The sequence below is a fragment of the Betta splendens genome, chromosome 9 (genome assembly GCF_900634795.4).
Source record: "Betta splendens chromosome 9, fBetSpl5.4, whole genome shotgun sequence".
Taxonomy (NCBI): Eukaryota; Metazoa; Chordata; class Actinopteri; order Anabantiformes; family Osphronemidae; genus Betta; species Betta splendens.
The window spans coordinates 17,975,260-17,990,689 of record NC_040889.2 but is presented as its reverse complement, the minus strand read 5'-3'; the positions used below and the strand labels follow the sequence as shown (position 1 = coordinate 17,990,689).

Below are 15,430 nucleotides of genomic sequence, written 5' to 3'. Positions count from 1 at the left end.
GTTTATCGTGCAGTTTTGGGTGTTTTTCGGGGTGTTGTCATGAATGCAAAATCTGTTTGGACGTGTGTCTGTGTGCGCTCGCTTCGCTTTTCTTTGTTTGCATCTGGCGTTGGCATGAAGGGGCCGGGAGGTTTGGTCAGAGAGGCACGGGCTGATGTCAGCTGGCCAGTGGGCACGCGCTTCAGTCGCATCACATCGCCATCACAGGCCGGCTCTGGCTCCATCCCCACGTCCTCGTGCTCGCTCCACCCCCCCCCCCCCCCCCCCCCCTTTCCTTCCTTAACAACTCCAGTCTCTTTGTGTGCCTCTGCGTGTCTAGATGTGCATTTGTGCGCTGATCACTTATTTTTTAAATTACCTGACCAATTATTACTGGTGTAGCACCCGAGCAATTCTCAACAGTTACACACTAAGCAATTGATTGAGAATCTGCGCGAAAGGCAGATGGTTCACCGTTCCAATTTCACACAAGCCAAAATCTATTTACTTCCAGTTGAGCTTGTTTTTTTTCCCGCGTGGAGCTGCTTGCTATCTATTCTGCTTCAATTAGCAACAGATGCCTCCTTGCAGAGCACTAACCCTAATTGTACGTGATGAGCAAAGCTAATCACCCTGGTGCTGCCTGACCTTCCTACAGCTGAGGGGAAACTTCTCCCAGCGCCCCTTCAGAGACCTCATCCAGACTCACACACACACACACAACTCTCTGCTCCCCAATATTTAAAATCAAGGGTGACTGTGGGCATTGGGAATGGGTCTAAGCTTTGGTGACCGCAAATTAGCTGCTGTAATTGCATATCCCTCCCTGTTCCCATAATCTTTCAGGCCTGTTTGGTGCAGTGAGGAGAGTTTGTTTGTTTTGGTGTCAAGGCAATTTAGAATCAAAATGAGAACCTCCAGCGCACATGTGGACCCCCAAGCCAAATGGCAGCACTACAGTCTCAAATAGCCCCACCTCTCCCACTGCGCGGTGCAGCCCAGAAGCAGAAGAACGAGCGGGAGCCGGGAAGTACAAAATGTGGCCACTTACGGATTTCTGTTTGCTTTGTTGCTCGCATGGTTTTTGCTGCTGTCTGATACAAATAACCAGAAGGGCTGCAGGAGTTTTAACAGCTCTGGCTGGTAGCCACCGGTGGGGGCTGTGAATCCTTCACACAACGACTGTTTCGGGCCCTAATTAACGAGCATTAAAATGCAATATACTGTAGCCTTTTACATTGTCAGCGTACCTCCTGTTCTATAGCTGCCCCAAACAGCTGTTTTCACTGTGTCCAGTGCGACCTGAGATGCACAATACTGTATGAAGTTCTTTCTTTACTGTTGCTCCTTGTGAAGTTACTCAAACCAATAATATTGTCATCCAAGATAGAAATTAATTTGATCCATGCCAAAAAGGAATCTCACAAAGTCTGGAGCTTATTTTTTTGCATTAAAAGTGGTAACTCTTCAAAACCCTCAAGCTTATGGCAGCGGCTTAAACAGAGCTTACATAAGTCTGTGAGGCAGAAAAGACGAGCTCTGTGCTTGTAGACCACCAGGCGAACGAGGGAGCCGGTGTTGGGCTTACCGAAAAGTCCAATTCCTCTTATTTACTAAAGACAATGACTTGCAGATGATTTTGCTCTACTCAAAAATGTGCAAGCTAGCAGGCAACTAAACAAGCATAAATCACATTAATTAGCTGTGCAGCTGTGGCGCGGTCCTGTTGATGCCTCAGTGGCTTCAGCGAGATAAGAAATCCTTATGCCATAATGTAAATACTAAGCAAACTAAGATTGAACAACAAAGACCAATTAGTGCCTTGGGTTGATAATTTAGACTCATATTTAGATTAATTATACTCTTGAGGATCTGAAAATAAACATTTGAGTCAATCCTATCTTAATCAAAGACACTAAATTACCTGAGCAAATCCTTTTTATCCGGTGCTTTAACTGTCTAATCTTAATCTTGATTAGTTTTGTTCTTTAGTTTAGTTCTGAACTGTAAAATGATAGAGAAACATTAGTGGGAATCAAACAGTCTTTACATTTTTTAAACCTAAAAAGTTGAGATAAAAAAATACTCCACGTGCGCTGATGTGTGAATCTGTGAATGTTTCAAATCCACAATCTTTAAAGCATAAACCTATAAAGTGTGTACTGTAGATGGAGCCTTGACACAGGTGGCGATGGGTTGTTGCACACGCTGCTACCACAGCATGAGGCAACAACATGTAAGGTACGTACAGTCATGTAGGCAGGCAATAAAATTATACTATATAGCATATACCTCACAGAGTTCACTGAATCTGAAACATTAGAATGACAAACCAAACCCACTATACTAACAACTGAATGATTGGCTGAACCCATGTGCTCAGGTCAGTACTGTAGAACGGAGGAGCATCGTGGACTGGCACCGTGATGGAGAAGGCTGCACTCTCTCAGCTCTTTGCTCATATGGCACATACAGATAATAGCTGAACCATAACAACAAGAGGTGAGGTTCTGCAGGCATTTTGTAACAATGCTGGTTGCACCAGTTGTGTGCAAGCCCTTTTCCTGTGCAGAAACCGGGCCGGTGCCGGGCTCGTGGTGGGAGCCAAGTCCACTGAACGCTGAACTATTTTCTGGTGAAACATCAAGATTTTTCCAGCTCCTGGCGCTCGTGGCCAACATGTGAGTTAAGCTCCATTTGTTATCATAATAACACGCGATGGGTCGTGAAGTGAATGTGCCAGGTGCTTGTTGTTAATGCCCTTTAGTTAATACAGTCATGTAGTAATATGCAGGAGATACTGGAAGGTTTTAGAAAGAGCTGATGGCAAATAAGTGTCATCAAAACCTCCCAATAAAGCAGCTTGATGGTGCCAAACACCAAAGCAGTGAATGTTTGTCACTGGAGACGTTGCCAAAAACCACAAAAAACAAGAAAGCTGAAAAAATATGGCCTTCATTTATGTCTTTAAAGGAGTCAGTACCACCCACATGGCGGCATGTTTTCCTCCAGTAACTAGTGTTCCCCTCAGAACGGTTTAGACATTCCCCTCAGACCAGCGGCTGCCGCACAACTGTCGACGGACTGGTGTGAATCTTCCTCGGCTCGAGGACGACACAGTGAAACCTCGTGCAGCATTTCACCACGTGTGTCTTGTTTTCACACTCTTAACCAGTTGCTGCCACACGATTCATTCACGGGAGCGCCGCCCCGTTGTGTTTGTCTTTGGAGCTAAGTGCAGGCTTTTGTCACCTCACAGCCCCCGACCCCCGTGGGCACAGGATATTCTCAGGGCTCCATGCCCCCCCCCCCCATAGCACTAGGAAGGAGTCGGAAGAAGTAGTTTTATTTTTTAGTATGGCTACGAGAGCAACAACACGCTGTGATGGAACATCGCAGCATGTGGCACAAATGACTGCGTTTAAAAGGAACTTTTTGTATCGATAATTCAAAGCTGCGGAAAGACCATAAAGCGCCTTCCTTTAGCAGATGGCTATCAGGCGTGTGCATCACATGTCTGAGCAGAACAAGAAGGCGCTCAGGGCTGATATCATTCTGTGGTTGCAATCATAAAAACTTGCAGAACCTACTTTAGGTTTTATCTTTTACAGTATGTGAGCAAAGCTGAATTTTGTCCAAGATCAACACGAATTTCTCTATTTACTTAATTAGTCTATTTTATCAATTTTACTTGATTAGTGTAGAGATTAGACCTGTTTACAGGCCATTTGATTAGATTCCCACTTCCTGAAAGCTGCTGTTGCCACAGAGATGCAGCAGAAACACATCCCACTTTGGAAGCAGTAGAGAGACAGATGAACGTTAAAGACGAGCCACCCAAGCAGGCGACATGTTTAAGGCTCCTCATCTTTCTGCTTTTCCACACACTTCTCCCTCTCTTAATTTTTTTCTATTAAAATAAAAAACTGCAGCATTGGGGGGAAAATAATAAACACTTTCTTTGGGCTCTACTCGTTTTCCACTTTGTCTTCGAGGTACAAGCAGCAACATGTGCTTCGGGGCATGAATATCTAAACAGATGTTGAATTAGTAAAGATTTGGGCAAAGATCCTACTAATTCACACGCTTAGAAAACTGCAGCGATGATCGAAAACCAGTGTGTTCATCTCCAAAGCCTGGAGTAAATCCTAATCTGGGTCTGAATGGAGAAACGTTAAAAATGAGCTCATTGTGGCAGTGACGACTGTAATATTTTTTTTCTAAAAGTCCCTTTGAGTTCTGCCAGTGGTGGTGCCTGTGCTCTAAAAATGTCAGTCACACTGAAGAGGTTAACCCCAGCCCCGTGAGAGAGCTGATGGAATATTACACAAATAGACCCACTGAATCTGATCCCAGCTCAGCATGTTGTAAGACCATCCCATTCCAATCTAGCGTCTCTCTGTCACCTCATTAAAAACACAAAGAGAGTAAAGAAGGACCGGTCCTGAGCAATCTCTGTTCGAGCTGCCAGTGAATGCAGAAGCGCTAATATCATTTGATGCCGTTTCATCTGAAAAGCCACATTAGAGTCAGTTTTAGTAATCTGGGCTTGCCCGTGCGCGCCTGTAGGATGTCATTATGCTGCACTGACCTTTATAGCCAGATTAGGAGCAGTGGAGGGAATGGGAGGATGCTTTGGAATGGGAATTAACAAGAAGAAGAAGTGTTTAGCATAAGCACGATGCGCTGTATTACAGTATAAAGCTAAAGTACAGCCAAGTGGATGGAGGGCGACAAAGCGCCTCGTCCTGCTCTGACCCGCTCCTTCGCATCTTCAAGTTCGCGCCGAGAGCCCCTTTGAGAATCTCTGGTGTCAGGTGCTGCTGTATTTTCCCCACTTTGCGGTGCCGAGACTTGAGTGAGACACACAGACGTGGGCTGTTCCACTGAAACGCTTTCAGCCGTGATTCCTGCTCTCTTTACATTTGAACAGCACCTGGCTGCTGTACAGGATGTACCCAGGCAGGTCTTCAAGCGCCGGCTAATCTCAGTGCCTCGCTGAACCCGTGGAACAGGAGAAGCACTTAGACGCCGCATTCTCTCCTCTCGTCTGCGCTGCATCGCGACGGACGGGCCGCGGTGAAAGAGAGAGGCTTCCTCTGAACCGTTAACGGACTCAGACTCGGGCCTAAACTGACCGTCTGGGCCGTCTTTGACATTCACCACAAAGTAAAACTATTCCCACTTTGCAACACTGGTTTAGCCTGATATACGGGCGCGAGGAGAAAGGCGCGACAACATCACATCAAAATGTTTTACTGTGACACTGTTGGCTGCTATTGAATTACTGGGTGGTGAACTCACTGCCTGCCCCGTTGGCGCGGGGGGGATTTTCCCTTCGCTCGTCTCTTACTGGTGGCTTCAGACGGGAGGTTTCACTCCGATGGAGGTGCCTGCCGGGGAAGAAAGGGAAGAAATATTGTGTTCTAGCTGAGCTTTGACACATCAACACCAGCATCACTCAAACAGCCCTGAGCGAGCGGAGCCGGGGGTAAAACGGAGTCAGGTAAACACCGCACACGGGCTGTAGGAGAGAAAGGGCTTTTGCCAAGAGTCAAAACAATATGGGAGACTACAGTCAAGCAATGTTAAAAACCTCTTTGAGGGTTTATTACCGCTGCCTGATTGGGTGTCACCTGCACACGACGCACAAACGTGACACTCCACCGCATTCACCTGACACACACCAAAGCTCTTCTTCACCCAGAGGCATCTCTTGTCAGCCCCAGTGTCTCCTCGGCTGACGCGGGAGGCGCGGGTACGGCTCACACTTCCTTATCGTGTCATTATCACAATGTCGTTATCGTAATTATGAACGTGTCATGTTCGTCCGGGGAGAGAGCAGTCGATGGGTCAGCTAAAACCCGCCCGGCCCCTTGTTAGTGATTGTGCAGAAATCGCCCAGTGAGCAGTCTGAGGTGTGAGCTAAGCTTAGACCACCAGGTGGAGGTGGTGGTGGCGGTGGAGCGCCGTTGATTGCAGAGTAAACCTACAAAACAGAGCAAAACGGAGCAATTTCCCACCGACGGGAGAAAACGGAAGACGTCCGAGCAAGTTCGTGCCGCTCCCTTCGCCCTGTGGGACTCGGGCAAAATGAGTGCAGGGTTCCTTCAGCGCGGGTAAATGGAGCGCCTCCATCCTCCAGCAGAGCCTGCCTATAACGGCCAATCTCCTCTTCAATTGGGCCTGTCTGGCCTGGAGCTGAAGGACTCCCAAACTATTTGTTTGGGATAATTTGTACGTGCGCGCGCGCGTATTGCGATGTCTGTCATTTCGGGTCCGACGGCGTGTTTTGCGCGTTTGTAGGCGTCGACGCATTAAGCTGTGAAGACAGGCAGGTAAAAGATGCATCCGATCCTTAAGCTGTGTTTCTACGCACCAGGATGTTTATTTTGTCACACTAAGCCTGGATGTTCCCTGTCATTCTGTCTGCCGCGTCTCCGCAAACAGTGAAAGCACCGTTAAAAAAAAAAAAAAATCACATTTTTTATTTGTGCTCTTTTCATCAGCAGCGTCTCGGTCGGGGATCAGAGCGTCAGGAGCACCGGCGGCGGAGGGAGGGACGGTCACGGGGACCGGAACGCTCCCGTGCTCAGCGCTCGTGCACTATTCCATCATTAGCCAATGAAGCCCTCGTAAAAGTGAGTTATGAGCCACGCGAGGGGAGGTTCCATATGGCACAAGTGATCCAGAAAGGCAACGTGTCGCAAAAGACCCCTGGAGCCCAACAAGTCAGCTTTTACAGGGGCCTCCCTCCCTGTCATTAATTGATTTTAATAACGGGCTGCGAGGGGGCAGAATGCGCTCATTCATTGGGCTGATGGGGCTTTTCCCAGGTCCCCCAGCGAACACTGCAGCACTTAGAGCTGTTTGTTTGGATTGCCTCTAGTGTGTTTGGCTCTCAGGCCGGCTCAGTTACTCAGGGAGACACATACTCAATGTCCCGGCCATTCACCCGCTCGCTCACTCAAACATTTGTTCATTTACCAGCTCAATAATTTCTTCACTCAATCACTGGCCCAGTCATTTATACACTCATTTATTCATCCACGCGCTTAGCGTGCTTTAAAGGCGGGCGTTTAAACACAGGAACGCGCGTCGGGTCTCAAACCGGGCCACATCCAGAGATGCCGTTTGTAGTAAAGCGAGAAAAACACATTTTATAGATTCTCCTCAAACAAAAAAAAATAAATAAATAAAATGAAGAACACCATGTTGTAGACGAGTCCTTTCTTTTGCCCATCCTCCCATCACATCTTTGTCTCCATCATTCCACGGAATCAAAGTGAAAAATCCCCCGTTTTGCATATTTTTACTCTTTACTTTGATTGTTCAGCAGTCTGACTGAAGCTGGGAGGGGGGGCTGTATGCTAGATGATGGGAAGGGAATAGGGAGGGAGCTGGGCCTGTCATAACTGCATAATACACCCATTACTCCTGTGCAGCAGAATTACCACTGATAGAAATGGGATTTCGGAAGATATATGGAATGTAATTATTATATACATATATGCATGGCCCTCCTTTCCTCTGAAAAGGAGCTTTAGAGGGATCCTTTCAGGTGCTGGGGCCTTGTGTGTGCTGTGTGCAGCTGTCTTTACGTGCGCGCGGTTTAACTTTTGCAGGTTTGCACATAAAAGGTGGCAAAGGGCTCCTCACGTTTTGGATTCCGGTGACCAGCTCTTTTACCCGCCCGCCCGCGCTTCCCTGCAGCATCCCTGCGCCGCACATCGCTCTAAAGTCTGGGGTCTGAGCAGGCGAAGAGGGGTCACGCTGACTCATTCCTGCAGCGGAGCTCCTCTGAAGAGGTTTCAGCCTGAAGAATACCAATTCTTCAAGCTCACGACAGCCAATCGCACGCTAACCCACACGCAAAGCGGGTTTAGTGAATGATGCCAAGAGCAGAAATAGGAAATATTCGACGGAATGCGCATATTATCAATGTAAGCAAAAGGAAAATATTAGGTTTCATACAGTACAAACATGGCGCAGCACATTCACCATAATGACCCGCAGTACACTGACTTTCTGTATTACAATAATAAGTGCGCAGCTGAAGCATGCGGCACGACGGCAGGAACATGAGGCCGTATGTATAGCTTGCAGTGTGGTGTACCTTAGGTACGGGGCCTCTGTCGGAGGTTTTCTTTGGAAACCACCTGGGTGTGAAAGAGGGCCTCCCAGTCTGGCCCGAGAAGCTGTTTAAACAGAGCTTCCAGTCGGGCCAGACTGCACCGGACTGGACGTCTCCAAACAGAAACCATGAGTCAGCGTCAGGAACCCATCCATGTTCCTCCTTAAGGGATAATCAGCCAAACGCAGCCTGGAAAATGTTCACGCTATAGGGCCGAGGGGGGCGCTGGGCTATATGAGAATGTATATTTGTGATTTATAGAACCGCGGGACACAGCCAGGTTACGATCGCTCATCTTGTTAACCCCTGACTCGTCAGGGGGCGAGGGCCGCAGCGCGGTTTGACCCGAACCGACATTAGGACGAGACTTTGCCCAACCAACAGGAGATGGACTGCTTGGGTTCTTTGCAGGCAGCTTCATGCCAGTGTCTGCCTGAGTGGAAGACTTTATTAAAGCATTCGGGGGCTCTGCAAAGAGGGAGACCTTCCCCTCATCTCCGGTCTGCGTGAGTGGAGAAGCAGGGGCCTCACACTTCACTGAGGAATATTTATCTTTCCAGCTGGTTAGATGGATTAAATGACCGTCCCGCAGAGAAGGGAGAAGGAGGAGAGAGAGCGAGAGAGAGAGAGAGAGAGAGAGAGAGAGAGAGAGAGAGAGGGGGATGGAGAAAGTTTTGCCACAGGGAAAAAGAGCTAAAAGGGGTTAGAGAGTGGAAAAAGACGCTTTAGCGTTGTACTTAGGAGGAAATAAAACAATAAGAATGACTTAGCAAGTCACATTTACCCCCAGCTGTGACAAATATGATTGTGACTTTGTCATCGCTTGGTGGGGGGGAAGGGGTGAGACATGCGAAAGCACACTTCTGCCCGCATACATGCAATTACAAATGCACGCGCACACTCGATGGCGCACAAACACACAGAGCTAATTAACTTCCTGACACATTCACAGAAATTCATTTCAAAGACAGAACGCATATGTTCATGCAAATGTGATGAGAAACCATTAAATGCTCAAATGTCTGAGCAAATGGAAAATATTTCTCAATCACGCAAGCCTTTGAAAAGTCTGCGTTTTTTTTTGTTTTTTTTTACCTGCCACAGCGCTGAAAAAGGTCACCTCAAAGTCACGCTGATTGATAGAATTCATCAGAACATACGCGATTTGCCCTATCTCAAGTATTTGTTTATTGAAAAAAAAAGTAGATTAAAACCACTTAACCAACATGTTATCGCCTGCATGCTTTGTTTTTTTTTATAATAAATCTAGAAATGGGTTTTGTCCTTCCTTTCATTCACATACTGCTCCATTCTGTGCACTGGGCATAACATTTAACGCAGCCCACTAATATAAGCACATGAACCACAAGTAAGAGACTGTAGTAACATCAAAGGGCTGCCCTGTGTAATGTGAGGCCAGGGTGTTCACACAGGAATGTTGAATGGATGGCAGCTATGTGTGTGTGTGTCTGTGTGAGACAGAGAGAGAGAGAGAGAGACTGCGGTTATGCAAAGTGCAATCTAAGTGGGGAGCTGAAGTCATGGAAATTTCCCTCTATAAAAGTGAAGCATGACAATGGATTGGGAGCATCAAGGCCCGTTGGATTATGGGGATCGCATAAATCCCTCCGAAGTCATAATTTCAGCGAACCACATCAAGCCCCGTGTTAAGGGTTAATAATCCGGTTCCCCACCTCTTCCTGTTCCCTCGCACCCAGCCTCAAATCCCCAACATTAACATGTGTACCCACACGCGCATAACACCGAGACATTTGCAAAACACGGTGCAGCGCGACCGTACAGAAACACGTGATGTCAGCGCGTCTGACGTCACGGGCGTGTTGTCAGGGTGTCACAGTGTGTGCGCCCCCACCTCACGGCTCACGGCCCGCTTTAAACCCCTCCTGTGTGACGCAGAGGGCCTAGAAGGAGCCTGAAATCAATCTCTCTCACACACACACACACACACACACACACACACACACACACACACACACACACACACACACACACACACACACACACACACACACACACACACACGCACGCACACGCACACACACACTCTTCAGTTACTGTGTACTGTCCGTGTGCGTTTGAATGTCTCTCTCCATCTATCACTCGTGTCCACTTCAATATCTGTACTAGCGACAATCAACAGTTTACGCACCCCCTCACACTCCTCGGGGTCCAGCTGAGGCCTCCGCCGCTCCTCAGCTGTGTGATCCAGTTCTCCATCACGATCGCCCGCTACATGGTACACCTGGTCAATGAGCGGTCGAACCTGCTCCACGCTGCCTTATCGTCAGTTGTAGCTGCATTCGCTCCCTCTGACCTGCTTTGAGTGCAAACTGTGCATCCTGTTTAAAATTTGAATTTCAATCAGGGTGTAGGCGCCTACATCACGGGGCTGATGGCCGCCTAGCTAACAACAGCACCCTTCCTGTGTAAGGCGTTGAGCTGGAAGTAAATCCGTATGATTAATCAGGTCTGAAGCTAAAACATAATAATAACCCCCTTTATATTAATGCGCAGCTCATGGCTTGAACAGCCCAGTGGAAAGGCCATTAGTCACCAGCTCCCTACAAAGCCACAATTAAGCAGTTGCAGTCTCTCTCTCTCTCCCTCTCTCTCTCTCTGTCTGCTTCCAACTTTAATCACAGTGCTGTCTCCTTCATTATGTATTCTGTTCCTGGGTGATCGTGTCTTTAGGCGCCGACTTGGACAAGCAAATCATTTTATTTCCTATTTGTTAAGCTGTGTATTAACAGAGGCGGCATTAGTCCTGCGTTAAGGTAGAGGGAATCTGGCTCCAAGAGGAATATTAGCCTCCTCAACAGCCAGTTAATGCCCCACTTCCGAGTTCAACGCCGTCTGCAAAGGAAACGGCGAGGCTTTTCTGGAAGAACTTGAAAACACATCATTATGGCTATAGATATTATTTTAGAACATTTTAGAAGCACTTCATCACCCGCTGTTCTTTCAACTAAGAAAGTGGGAGTATAAAAAGGGGGGACTGACAGATTTTATAATTGTTATAGAAATCTTATTTGAATTCAGGAGCGTACTGATTTTTTTTTCCTTGTGAGGGACACTTTAAAAAGCTGTCATGCACACCAGCCCCCCCCCACCTCCCCTTTCCTCCCAGCTCTCTTTTTTTGTGATATCCTCTAATTTTGCCCATGCCTCTGCAAATTTGTCGCAGCGCGTGGGCCCGTTTGATTTCATTAAACAGAATATTTAAGCATAAAAATTGTTTAATCGTCTCATGTCATTAGGAGATGGATTTCATTTTGCATACATTTGCATACTTCCCCCTCAAATTAAACCAGGGAAATATGCAAATGCGGAGGCCCAGGTTATGGCGGAGGTGTTTATTGTCATCACTTCAGGCAGTTCCACACTGCAGCGCCTCCGCAGAACAGGGGTGACAGCAACATCTGGAGGCCTGGGGGCTGGGAGGGAGGAGAGGGTGGAGGCAGAAGGTGGATGCCTGGAGATGGAGGTGCGTAAAGGAGACTGATGCTGAGTTTTGGCAGTGCTAACGTCAGAACCCGCCGAACCCGCAACTGCTGCAGCCTCTACAGAAGGGGAGGAAATCAATATCCGCCATCACACCAATCTAAGTGTTTTAATTACCAACTTCATTCCAGGCGCTTTGGACTAAAATGCATGGTGAGCTGATGAAGACATAAAACACAGCACTGCTCTTTCAACTGTAGCCTCTGCATGTGTTTTTATCAGCTGTTCTGCCGCTATTGTCCACATGGCTAAGCACTGCTGCTAATGAGGCAGTAATTAGCAGCAGCGTAACGCTTCTTCACCCGTGCTTAAGTCCTTGCTCATTTTTTTTTCTCCTCCCTGCCTGCACTGTAATTTTCTCATGCTGCAATTTCAGGCATCATAGCGGAATTTGTTCCAGCAACAATAAAAAGGTTGAACTGTGAAGATGAATAGGGCAGCGTATTAGCACAAGTGATTGCAACCTCAGGAAAATAGAAGCTGTACGTCTGGCTCTACCTTTAATATTGTTTCCAGTGAGGAACATGTGCTGTGGAGGATCCAGATGAGCACTGTCGGCTTCATTATTACATGTGTAAACACCTTATACTGTACACTCACCTGTTCTACACATCGCCACATTGTTATTACTTCCTAGGAGCTGGAAGATAAGGCTGGAAATAAAGGTAATTACATGATACAGTAAAGTGTTTAACCTGCAAATAAAAAAGGGATAAATGGCTGTGGCATCTACGCATAGGTACGATCAGCCCGTGATGATGTACAGCGTGCAATATGAATGGACAACTGGACCTGTTTTGCGACCCGTCACATGAAAGCGCGAGGGCGAGAGTCTCTAAATAGAAACAGACTAAACACACCTCAGCTTATGTAGCCTGGCGCTGTATAAACAAGCTGGCTGTGTGTTTAGGTGTGTGTGCGTGTGTGTGTTACTGTACACGTCTGTTACCATCAAATAGAAGTGACAATGACACATTCTGACAAATCATTGCCTTCATATGTTGCCGTCTGACCAGCATTACCTTGAAGTAACAGGTTAGTGGGCTGCAGACAGCACAGGTCCGGGTGAGAAACCTGGCCTTGTAGTGACTTTCCAAAGTGGCAGAGGCCTGATGACACTCAGCCCCAGTGGCAGGAGCCGGGGTAATAAATCACGGGCACTGGCAGTCAGATAAACGGTGCTCTGAGGCTGATTGGGAAGAGAAACTATTGTGACGAGCGCGAGGTGGCGAGGAGGCACTGACGACCTGTGTGAATAAGGGTCAGCGCTCCACGGAGGCAGGCCCAAACAGCTCCCTGCATCTTAATTTACCCTGAAAAGCCATTACAGCCGCTCGTCCTGCTCCATCGCGACCCTCCCCGCCTCCTCCTGGAGGAACGCTCGACGTCCAGGACCTCCATGGCCCTGAAGCGCCAGCCCAAAATGAGCTCTCCTTGTCTGGAAGGCGGCCCCGCTGCTCATTCCCAGACTTCATGTAATGCTTTTTGTGCTGCGTCTATCCAGATTCACTTCTGGTCACCAGCTGGATGCTTTCTGCCAGCGGACGCGTTACGTTTCACCATTCATTAGTTCCACGGGTCTAGAGAAGTGATGTTTGTGAGGAGAGGACATGTTGCTTCGGTTTGGCTCAGGCTTCATGCAGTTAAATAATTAGCTTGACAACAACACAAACAGGTAAGAGCGAGGCTCCGATGGCCAAGTCGGAATTATAAAGCAACCTTTATGAGTCACAGCACTGACTGCAGCCAGCACAAACACTGGTGTGGGTCTCCGTGTGCCACTTGGCAGAGTCATCAACCACAAAAACAGTGATCCCTGTTGATCACTAGAAAAGCCAGTCAGCCACTAAACTTCACCAGCAAATCCCAGCTGCCACTTATTTTCATTAATGCGTTTTCCACTCCATCATTTCCAAACCACCTCCAGTCGCGTTCGGAGCCGTGTCGAGGAGGGAAGGCGCTTTCAAGTATCGCAAGGTTGGTGTAAAATGCTGTTTGCTTTGTGCCACTGTGTGATAATCCATAAAGTCACGGTGACATAATCCTCTCACTGGCGCCGACAGCGGGAGGAAGAGCAAGGTGGTGAACCAGGTAGTCAACATAATCAATTCAATCACCGCACATCACGCAGCCCGTATGTCACAACAGGGAACCACCTGTGAGCACCCAAAGGTGCCGAGATCCGGCTTTGGAGCCTGCAGCGCCTCTGAACTGGGCTGTGGTAGGAGGAAAAGTCCAGTCCTGTACGCGTGCGTGCGTGCGTGCAGTCGGTGTATTGTTTGGCGACTCTCTCCTCTGACTGACGGCTGTCGGTGACGCTCCGTCAGCTGCCTACACGCCACCAACGCACCCTCGGCTTCACCCCTCTTTGTGTGCCTCCTCTCGGATGCTGCCGCGTATTATCTTTCCTCCTCTCCTCTCGTAGGATTGTCTCCCTCCGTTCTCTGCTCCCCCCTCCTCCCCCCACCGCCTCTTTTCTCTTCCCGTGTCAACACCTTTTCCAGCCACCGCCCGGCTCTAAATTCCAAACGGACTCCTTTTAAACTCTCCTGCACTCGCATCCTTTCCTCCACCGGGCTCCTTAGTCTCGCATTTGCTTCCTATTGCCCATCTCATGATTAGATAGCATTGGCGCCTGAGCACCGGCTCCCGGTGGACAATCACACTGCGAGCGCGGAGGTGCGGAGGGGAGGGGGGGGGGCGGCGCGAGGGTTCTATTTTCTATTAGAACAAAACACGCCTGTGGGGCCAGCAGGCGTCAACTGGAAATGCAATCTGGGCCTTTGAGCTGACACCCAATGTGGGGTAGAGGTGTGGTGTAGGGAACAGGGGCCGCTGTTGTGTGTGGGGACTCCAGAGTGAATGTTATCGTTCTCTGGAGGCCCTTTCACTCCTTCAAACTTGGACACCTCAGGGAAAACCAGTCCCAGCGGCCGACAATGAGGAGGGCTAATTCTGAGCACGATGCCTTCCAGCTTATTCTCCTCTGCCGTGGCCACATACAAAGTTCTGAGGAGTTTATTGGTCCCTATTGTTTTTTTAAAACCTCTATTCATATGACTATGTTCAGATAGAAGTGTCACTCTCCACAGCAAAGAAGATAAGTGAGTGGAAATGTGTTAAGGAAAGAAGGACAGATGAAGGGAACGTATAGGTGGTTGGACTTGGCAGCGCTGGTGTGAATGCAGATTGGGAGATCCTGGACATGCATAATTCACCACAGGGGAGATAGGAGAAGAGGCGGGAATAGGAGGGTGGGTGAATGCCGGAGAAGAGAGAGAAGGAGGGAAGGAACGAGGGAGGAAGGAGAAAGAGGAAAATGAGCACTGCGTCTCAGGCAGCGTCAGCGTCTACAGTGAGTAGGTAATTAGGGAGCTGTCACTTGTTCCTGTCAGGCACCACTCCCGCTGAAACATTGAGCGTGTGTGTGTGTGTGTGTGTGTGTGTGTGTGTGTGTGTGTGTGTGTGTGTGTGTGTGAGAGAGCGTTAGGTTGTTCATGTGGGGGAGGGCTCAGGTTGTAGAAGTGTGTGTGTGTGTGTGTGTGTGTGTGTGTGTGTGTGTGTGTGTGTGTGTGTGTGTGTGTGTGTTCGTATGAATGCATGCCGGGTTGCATGTGTACATAAATTGTGTGGAAGAGAGTGAGGAGGGTGCAGTACGAGTTGAATTCAAATGAGACAGAAACACCAGAAGAAAAACACAATAAAGTAAGAGACTCAGTGCAAGGGAATTGTAATAATAGCGGATAAATATGACTCTGAAGTACACAGCTCCAAGTATTAGAACAGGGGAGATGG

At 48.2% G+C, this 15,430-nt stretch overlaps 1 long non-coding RNA gene across 17 annotated transcripts in view; it reads right to left on the bottom strand.

Annotated features, from left to right (window-relative positions):
* Positions 1-15,430, bottom strand: part of LOC114862637 (uncharacterized) — a 163,659-nt gene that overhangs the window by 59,258 nt on the left and 88,971 nt on the right. For all 17 annotated transcript variants that reach the window (XR_008695453.1, XR_008695454.1, XR_008695452.1 and 14 more), the window contains one exon: positions 5,284-5,372. This is a non-coding gene — a long non-coding RNA (uncharacterized LOC114862637). The remainder of the gene's footprint in view (positions 1-5,283; positions 5,373-15,430) is intronic.